General features: G+C 34.6%; 1 non-coding gene across 1 annotated transcript; it reads right to left on the reverse strand.

Moving 5' to 3' along the window:
• Nucleotides 1-5,466: 5,466 nt before the first annotated feature.
• On the reverse strand, nucleotides 5,467-5,538 carry TRNAY-GUA (transfer RNA tyrosine (anticodon GUA)). Its single transcript has one exon. It is a non-coding gene; the product is annotated as a tRNA-Tyr (tRNA).
• Nucleotides 5,539-10,662: the final 5,124 nt, after the last annotated feature.

Consider the following 10,662-nt stretch of genomic DNA (forward strand, 5'->3'; position numbering starts at 1 on the left):
AGATAGATAGATAGATAGATAGATAGATAGATAGATAGATAGATAGATAGATAGATAGATAGATAGATAGATAGATAGATAGATAGATAGATAGATAGATAGATAGATAGATAGATAGATAGATAGATAGATAGATAGATAGATAGATAGATAGATAGATAGATAGATAGATAGATAGATAGATAGATAGATAGATAGATAGATAGATAGATAGATAGATAGATAGATAGATAGATAGATAGATAGATAGATAGATAGATAGATAGATAGATAGATAGATAGATAGATGGGTGGGTGGGTGGATAGACAGAGAGACAGGCAGGCAGGCAGGGAGCCAGACAGACAGACAGACAGATAGATAGATTTATTCGTTCCATAATATTCTTATATTTGTTTTATAGCATAGAATAAAGAACATGTCCAATTCTTACGTTTAACAATAAAATGCAATACATATAAAATGCAAATATGAAATATGTATAGAATTAATACATTAATAACAATAATATTTTATACAATGAAATATGTTTACCATTTAATAGTATTATAATATTTACACAGTACTGTGAAATGTCAAGAATTCATCTACAGAATAGAAAGTGTGAGATATTAAGTAATTTTTTAGTTTTACCTTAAATAATGCAGGGTTTTGGCTATGATTCTTAATGTCTTCAGGAAGACTATTGAACATTTTTATCGCCATGTAACGTATAATATCCCAAATGCTATGGCCTTCGTTGATTTTTGAAAGACCTTCGATACTGTGAGTCGAGTGAAACTTTTGAAAATAATGAAAGAAAGGGGCATACCAACACATTTAATAAGAGCTATTCAAAGTATGTACTCGTATATGAATATCATATTAAAAATTAAGGGTATATGTACGTACGTGAACGACCGCAAATATTATCAGAAAATGCAGGCTCTAAATTTCTCAAATTTTATAAGAAAATGAACTCACAATTGGACAAAAATTACCAAGTACCACAACAAGACTTGTTAGAACTTAAATATCTGTCTACACCATTTGACATAGAAATCGGTCGCTGTTGAAAGAAGGCCTTTATACACGAGCGACTATATTATGGAGGCAAGATGTAGGTGATCCCATATTATTTGCAGATGACACAAGTATAGTAATTACATCTAATAACTCCAACACATTCCAATCTTCAACAGAGGAAATTCTCCTCAAAATATGTAACTGGTTCTCAGTCAAGAAATTAGCATTAAATTGTAACAAAACTAACATAACTCAATTTAAATCCTGTCCAAATTCAACCTCGCAAATTACAAGCGCAATAATTAACAATAGGTCCCTAATAGAAACAACAACCAAATTTATTGACTTAAAAAATCGATAATGTCTTAAAATGGAAAAAATCATATTAAAGAAATTGCACCCAAACTAAATTCAGCATATTATTGATTTATTAATTTGTCCTACAGAATAATATCTGTGATATTGACAATTAATATTTGAGGAGAAAAATTCGCTCCGGCGCCGGGGATCGAACCCGGGTCCTTGGTTCTACGTACCAAGCGCTCTAACTACTGAGCTACGCCGAATTCAATCCACAGTACCAGACCGAACCCCTCTCCTTCGTTTTTTCCCTTTGTGGCCTGCCTCCAAGTTAGGCATATATGTTGACGCATATGTATGCCTAACTTGGAGTCAGGCCACAAAGGGAAACAACGAAGGAGAGGGGTTCGGTCTGGTACTGTGGATTGAATTCGGCGTAGCTCAGTGGTTAGAGCGCTTGGTACGTAGAACCAAGGACCCGGGTTCGACCCCCGGCGCCGGAGCGAATTTTTCTCCTCAAATATTAAATTCGGCATGTTTTGCTATTAAATCTGTGCAAGAAATAGTAAATATCAATATCTTAAAAGCAAAATACTTTGCATACTTCCACTTGGTAATGAGTTTTGAAATAATATTCTGGGGAAATTCTACAGATAGTAAAAGTATATTCCTACTACAGAAACGTTATCATTGAATCCACAGAAGAGAAACTTTCAAATAATAATAAACTGTTAGAGAACATCTTTAGTTGAAAGGCTAAGTCATCATGTCAACTGATGCCCATATGGGCAAGCGCGCGCTTTAGAACTCAGGAGACCTTGAGCGCTTTACAGCGGAAAGAAAAGAGACAGACGAGAGAGGTAGTATTTGCCGCTTGGTCGAGCTATATATAGGGATGGCCAGCACTGATTCAATAGATAAAGGGAAGAGAACGTATTAAAACTGTATCCATGTTAATTTTTAGATTTGTCTGAGAAGTATAAGTGCATTATAAAAATTTAAGTTTCAATTTTAATGCTCATTTTTCACAAGTTCCCTTTTTATTCAAATGCAGTATTTTCTCAACTTTTTACAGAAAGGTGAAATTTCCAGATATGTTTATTTAGTAGCCTTACAGATATTGAAAAATGTTTTCGTAAATCTAATATATCGTAAATATGTACTACTGAAGATATGTATTGAAAATTTTGAAAATATTCGCATGGAAAATGTTTGTAAGATAATGAATTAACAAAGGAACTACTGTTACATTATAAACAAAGATACGTGCCCATGTGTTGTAAAAACGTCGGCTCTATAGCTTCAGCACATTTCGAGAAAAAAATGTAATATTCTGATGATAGGAAGTTGCGCACCAATATCACCTTAAAATCATAATGCGATAAGGGTTTTGTTATGTAATATTAGTTACAGTTGAAATATATACCTAGGTAACTTTGCTGTGTACTGTAATATTGTTTTGATTAGTTTTTTGATTACTTTTATAAGGCTAAAGATACCATGAATATCAATTCCAACTTACCATGTCATACTTAATCTCCTTCTTTTAGGATATCACTTTCTTTATGAATGATGTTTCATTCACATAATATAGTATAGTTGTACTACTATGGAATTTATGTGAATATTCCTTCTTAACTCTTTATTATGTTATTAACTGCAACTAGTGTTAGTACTTTGTTTTACAGACAATATAGATAATATCAAACAGTAAATAGCCATATAAAATAACGACATAAAATTTCACGTTCTGTTTGAAGTTTGTACACCACTGTTTTCTTAATCCAATAGGCTCCTTATTCATATACAATTCATATACATAATCCTTCCTCCTTCCATACCTAGCGCTTGATGCCCGCGCACGACGTTAAAGTCAGAAAAACGCGCTTGCTTTGACATCACTGGGCTAAGTCATTGGTTTTGTCTAGTGGAAACCCAGGCTTGTGTTCTGTTTCGGAGATTAAAAGCGGAAAATGTGGTGACAGTGATATTGGTAATGATTCTCAAAATGGTGGATCTACAGTTAAATAAATCTGAATGGAATGAAAAATGAAAGACTGTAAGTAAAACTGTGCGAATAATGGACGGTAAAGAATAGGAATACAGATACACAGCAGTGCAGCAAAAACGGTACATAGACAGAAGAAGAAATTGCAAAATGACTTGGGACAATTACAAATGAAGCGACAAAGAATTTCGAGGAACAATTTGAAGTACTTCAATCAATCAGACCCTGCAATTCCACGGTCAGTTTTTATGTAAACTTGTTAGATATTTTGATATCTTTCAGTTCATAGTTCCGTGTCTTAACGATTGTGTATTTCGATGTGGTGTGACGTCTTAAATATAACATTGTCCGCTACAAAAACCTGTACAAGTTGGTTTATATTACAGAGATTTAGGGCACATAATTATACTGGCGCTGTAACTGCTAATTATCTATAATGAATAGTCCATTTGATACTATTACACTGGCAATTATACGAAACCCTTAAATCTGTTCCAACCCCTTCCGAACGCCTCTGCTGTCTCCTGTATCACCGTAATCATCATGTAATTACCAAACTTACTATTTCATGCTAATTATCAAATTAAACCGTACAAGCAGTCGTGTCCATTCAACCAGGTTAAAGATGTGTGAAGACGAACAAAAAAAGTTTTATATAAAAACTAGAAATACCTTAAAGGGACGGGAAGATGCAACATTAAACGACAGATTAATCACGTGATCGAGTGTTCCTGGAGAGGGACGTAAGAAATTTGTGGAATGAAACTACATCAGATAAATTTCAGTCCTGAAGGAATATGGAAGAAGTGATAATATATCAGAAAACTAATAAATAAAACAGTAATTTTTACACGACGCTGTGTTATTTCATTCTTATGGTTGTTGTCGGTATGCCATGTAAGTTGGTATACGACAGAGTATCTGGTTATTGTATAAACTTTAAAAATAACATATTTACATCCAATCGTACTATCAGGGCCTGGAATGCTTTACCTGCAGACTTACTAAGGCTTTACCAACAACCAAAAATGTATTTAAAATAGGCTTAAGGACTTCACTAATAGACGATAAGTATACACAGTATTTAAAGGGTGTAAATGATATTTTGTTATTGAAGTGTTGTATCAGTGAAGAATTATGTTGTGTCAGTGAAGTGTGTTGTGTAAGTGAAATGTGTTCCTGTCAGTGAAGCTTTATAGTTTATAGTGACAGTGCAAAGTATTTGAACAGTGAAATGTTTTTGAAGTGTTAGTGAAATCAGGATAGAATCAGTGAAATGTGTCGTAGTTCCAGTGCAGTGAGTGAGTTGACAGCGAAATGAGTGTAGTGTTGAAAGATACTTGTGCAGATATGAACATATCATACTCTTGGGTTTTAGTTCGAATTTAGATTTAAGATACAAATTACATTTATTCTAAATGTTATTTTAAGTGATCGTGCTTCATTTAATTTAGGATATTCTCTTATTATTATTATTATTATTATTATTATTATTATTATTATTATAAATTATTGTTAGTATTAATTATTAGTATTATTATTAGGGGAGAGTCGGGTAGTATCGGACAGTGCGTTTCTTTCATATACCACCATATAGTAGTACCTGAATGACATGGTTACGTTTCTCTATGCGACATCACAGAAACGTAACCATGTCAATCAGGTACTATCATCGTATGGTAGATGAAAGAAACTCACTGTCCGATATTACCCGACGTCCGATACTACCCGACTCTCCCCTAACTGTATTTTTAATTAATAAGTTTATTATTGTCATTATTGGGTGTAATTAGTTACCACTGCCACCGGGTATATACCCATTACAGTGTGAATAAATACATTCATTAATCGTTTTCTTCCCAAGGACAGGTCTTTCATTGCAAACCCAGCATTCTCCAATGTTTTCTATTTCTTTGTCTCCGCATGTGATCGATATATCTAGGGTGATCAGATTCACATCTCTAAAAAAGAGGACACAAAGCTTAACCATTTCCCTGATTAACCCGAGTTAACTCGGGTTGCTAATTTCTGTCAAAATTTATTAACCCGATATATTATTTTAATTATTTTAATGTACCGAAGTACATATGATATTTCCATGCAGATATTCTGCGTCATCATACGATGAGAGAGTAATGGAACGGAGAAAAATTCTCTCCGGCGCCGGGATTTGAACCCGGGTTTTCAGCTCTACATGCTGATGCTTTATCCACTAAGCCACACCGGATATCCACCCCGGCGCCGGACAGAATAGTCTGTTTAAGTTCCAACTCTTGGGTTCCCTTTAGTGGCCGCCCTCTGCACTACGTCATAGATGTCTATGAACGTAGGACAGAAGTCCACACACATGTGCTGAGGTGCACTCGTTATGAGTGACTAGTTGGCCGGGATCCGACGGAATAAACGCCGTCTTAAATCACGAAGTGATTTACGCATATCATATATATTATTTTAATGTACCGAAGTACATATGATATTTCCATGCAGATATTCTGCGTCGTCATACAATGAAAGAGTAATGGAACGGAGAAAAAGTCTCTTTCATCGTACTCTTTCATCGTTATTAACCCGACTTAACTCGTGTGAGTCCCATTTTCGCTGCTAAGGATTATTATCCCGAATATATACTTTTCCATCATTTCAATAACCTTTTCCTGACTAGATGGCTACAGAAGGTAGTGATATTGCTACATCTGGTGGTGGGATTCCTACGTTTGGTATGCGATATCTGAAGGCAGGACGACACCCTTTGACTATCGAATGGTGGTAATTCGTAAGATTTTCGAAAAATACACCCCGAATGTCCTATCACTCAAGGCAGGATGGCCAGGAAAATCGCCCAACCCACTTCGGCTTACAGGTAGACATTTTCCAGAAGTTATTCCACGAACTCTGAAGAAGAACAACCAACCAGACAGTGTTTCGTGTGTAGTATTCCGAGAGACTCAAAATACAAACAAATTCGACACAAGAGCAGATACTACTGTCCGGAATGCAATGTGCCACTGTGCGTAATATCCTGCTTTCGAGTCTATCACACGACAAGCAGCATTTAACGCCTTGATAACAGCACTGGTATTGTACCTCATAAATTAATCCATAAAAAAACATAAGTTGGTAAATAGTTCAGGAGAAAATCCAAAGTGGGACAACTACCAGAGCTGGAATCAAGGTGCACGAGATAACTCGGGATAATAATTCAGGTATGAATGTATGTCTATTTCATAGTGATTTTTAGGTATGTAAGAAAATTAGTGATGTACAGTGATTCTGTAATATTAAATGACCTCTATACAAAACTAAAAAAATACGATTCTTTTTTTCACAAAATTGGTAAACTATATAGTAAGGGAAGAGGTTAAAAAGGAGGACATTGTTCCAAAAAAGAGGACAGAAAATATGTACTTAGATTTAGGCTTAGGCCTACATTATGCTATAAATTACGTCAATATATATTTTATTATAAAATATTTACATTACAGATTAGGCCTATATTATACTTAAAATTATGTCAATATCTATTTTATTACACAATATTTATGATAAAACATTATAATAATACATTATTTCACAGTTAGCTGCATATGAAAGCAACGACCATAACAAGTAGGAGCAAAGAGAGTTATGATCGTGGCAAAGAGTATATTCCGTCGATGCTGCTGCCACCTACAGATAAATTACGTACTTGAAGAATGCGTCAAATCAAATAATTTCAAAATATCAGAATAATAATAATAATAATAATAATAATAATAATAATAATAATAATAATAATAATGGCTTTATTTAACCTGGCATAGTTAAGGCCGTAAGGCCTTCTCTTACACTCAACCAGGATTAAAACTTGCTTACACAGTTGAACATAAAACTGGATCGGAATTAAGTAATTACATACTGATACAATTTAGGTACATAATAAGATCAAAAGAGGTAGTTACATAAAATTTACCTCATAAAATAAAAATTAACGTAGTGAAATACATATTAATGTTGTTAGAATCAAATACGAATCACATAAAAAAGTACCAGTAAAAATAAAAATAAACACATTAGTATACATATTAGTATTAGATTACAATTAAGTAGGATTTACATAATTAAACCAGAAACCAACAATTGAATAAAATGTACATAAAAATAGTTTAATAATAAAAAACAACAACACAGTGGGATACATATTGGCGTTAAGTGATAAATCAACACGATTTAGATAATAAAAATAAGAAACAAAAAAAAATAAATAAAAATAAATACAGTGGAATATATTCCATTAAATATTTGCAACGCGTTAGGTCTGGCAACTCATCATAAGATATTTTTCAAATTTACATTTAAAGGAAATTAAAGTTCGGCAGCCCTTGACTTCAGGCGGCAGAGAATTCCAGTGACGAGAAGTAGCAACAGTGAAAGATGAAGCATAAAGAGATGATGTGTGGAGTGGTATTTCTAGCGTGTTATATTGTGACCGAGTATTTAAGTTATGATACCGAGAAAGACTGTGGAATCGGACAGATAAGTAAGAGGGAGTAGAGGTGTGCAAAATTCGGTATAAGAGAGAAACGGAATGTAACTTTCTCCTCTCATTTAACCTGAGCCACAATAATTTATCGAAAGAAGGCGAAATGTGGTCGTAGAAGCGGACATTACAAATGAAACGAGGCATACAAGTTACGAAAAGGAGGACATTCCTTAATTTTTAAAAAATCCGCCCGGACCATGGACAAAGGCCTAAAAAGGAGGACATGTCCGGACAAAAGAGGAATCTGGTCACCCTACATTAAATGTCGTCTATCATCTGATACCTTACTTATTCTCCCCCGAACTCTTCTTCCGTTCACCATTCCATCCAGTGCATCCTTCACTAGCCAGTTTCTTCTCAGCCGGTGACCCAAACTATTCCTTGTTCTCTTCCTGATCAGTTTCAGCATCATTCTTTCCTCGACCACTCTTTACAACAGAGTTTCATTTCTTATTCTGTCTGTCCATTTCACACACTCCATTCTACTCCATATCCAGGTTTCAAATGGTTCTATTCGCTTCTTTCTCTCAGCCTAGGTGGCGTCAGTAGAGTGCTGGCTTTCTGTCCCCGAAGTTTCGAGTTCGATCTCGACCAAGGCCGATGGCATTTAAGTGTGCTTAAATGTGACAGGCTCATGTCAACAGATTTATTGGCATGTAAAAGAACTCCTGCGGGACAAAATTCCGACGGCAACGATAACATAACGCCACCGGCGTGGCTCAGTCGGTTAAGGCGCTTGCCTGCCGGTCTGAAGTTGCGTTCGGGCGCAGGTTCGATTCCCGCTTGGGTTGATTACCTGGTTGGGTTTTTTCCGAGGTTTTCCCCAGCCGTAATGTGAATACAAGGTAATCTATGGCGAATCCTCGGCCTCATCTCGCCAAATATCATCTCGCTTTCACCAATCTCATCGACGCTAAATAACCTAGTAGTTGATACAGCGTCGTTAAATAACCAACTAAAATAAAAATAAAATAAATAATACGATGATATAACCTTGGCAAATGCGAGCGTCGTTAAATAAAAAAAAACATAATCTATTCGCTTCTTTTCATTTCGTCGTAATGTCCATGTTTCTGTCCTATACAATCCAACACTCCGCACAAAGCACTTCCCTAATCTATTCCTTAGTTCTTTTTCCAGAGATCTGCAGAAGAAAATAAGTAGGTTTAAAAGGAAAAGGAACGGCAGAAAAAAAACATAAGAGGAGAAATGAGAAGAAATAAAATAAATAGAATGTAGGTAGAGGAAGTAAGAAAAATCAGAGAAATAATGAGAGGGAAGCTATGCAAGTGTTACTTCTTCATCTTTTTCAACTGACTTTCACGTGACAATTAGCTGTCATGATGTACCTGTTTCGATTTCAAAAGTATTCGCCATGTCAATTCAACATCGTTTCGGTGTTTGTTTTGCAAATCTGAGACAAAATGTTTTATCCTCTCTGTTTTATAATTTTCAACGTTTGCAGATAATCTGAATTTATGATTAGTTTGTTCATCAGATTCAATTTCTGTGCATTTCCAATTATAAGGGATTTGTACAGGAGGAAATACGTGTTATAGAATCATAAATTAATTAACAGTTACCATCAGTTTAATGTTCAGAATTAATTACAATTAAACCTGTAATCCCTTTTCCTGCTTTATCAATTCTGCATTGGATCGCGTTCGATGGAGGCATGTGAATTGCCACTAACGACCGCGTTGCAGCGCGAATTACACGTTCTAAAACCGAACGGACTGCCGGCGAGGTAAAGAGCTGATTTTTTCAATAGTTGTTTCGACTTCTATTGCAATCTGTCGTCGAAAATTAAAAGTAATGCTTTTAATCTGATCACGGCCTATTTATAATTATAATAAATTTACATGTAGAGTAAAGAGGAGTCCACACCTGTGGAGTAACTGTTAGCGTGTCTGGCCGCGAAACCAGGTGGCCCGGGTTCGATTCCCGGTCGGGGCAAGTTACCTGGTTGAAGTTTTTTCCGGGGTTTTTCCCCAAGCCAATATGAGCAAATGCTGGGTAACTTTCGGTGCTGGACCCCAGAATCATTTCACTGGCATTGTCACCATCTCATTCAGACGCTAAATAACCTAAGCTGTTGATAAAGCGTCGTAAAATAAGCTACTAAAATAAAAAAGTAAAGAGGAGTAATTTTAATAGTTTAAGGGGTTAGGTACAGCCTACAGCAGTAAAAGTTTTGGAAATATTCAACATTTTTTCCTTCCATTACTGTATCTTTTGTACAATGATGAAAATTGGTATGTGTAAAACACTGTCCTGCTACATGAAAAAAAAAAACACTTTTGCGATAAAAAAAATTTTATTTTATTTTATTTTTTTCAAACTTCATATTGGTGATAGTTCACTGTGCAGTGATGAAGCGTTTCCCTCATAACTCATAAACTTGTTAACTTTTTCATGTTCTATCTCTTTATTTTATTGCTGAAACTTACGTTTACAATATTATGCTCTTTCAACTACATTCCTTAATAAATATTTTTTTTATCTGGTGTTAGAAGAAAACACTGATATTTGACCATTTTTTAAATGAATTTATTTTTTATCAGACAATTTATCAAATATAGAGAAGTGATCTTGCATCTTATTGTAGATATGACATGCATAAATATACACAAAAAATTTCGTCACAGAATGTTGGATAGTTTTTTTAGTTATGTGGAAAACGCTTCATCACTACACAGTGAAATGAATTTTGAAAAAAAAAAAAAATGTAAATTATTTTTTTTAAATCGTAAAAATATTTTATTTTTCATATAGCAGAAGGACAGTGTTTTATATATACTAATTTTTATTATTGTACAAGGTATAGTAATG

Source organism: Periplaneta americana, chromosome 5 (genome assembly GCF_040183065.1).
Source record: "Periplaneta americana isolate PAMFEO1 chromosome 5, P.americana_PAMFEO1_priV1, whole genome shotgun sequence".
NCBI classification, from domain to species: domain Eukaryota; kingdom Metazoa; phylum Arthropoda; class Insecta; order Blattodea; family Blattidae; genus Periplaneta; species Periplaneta americana.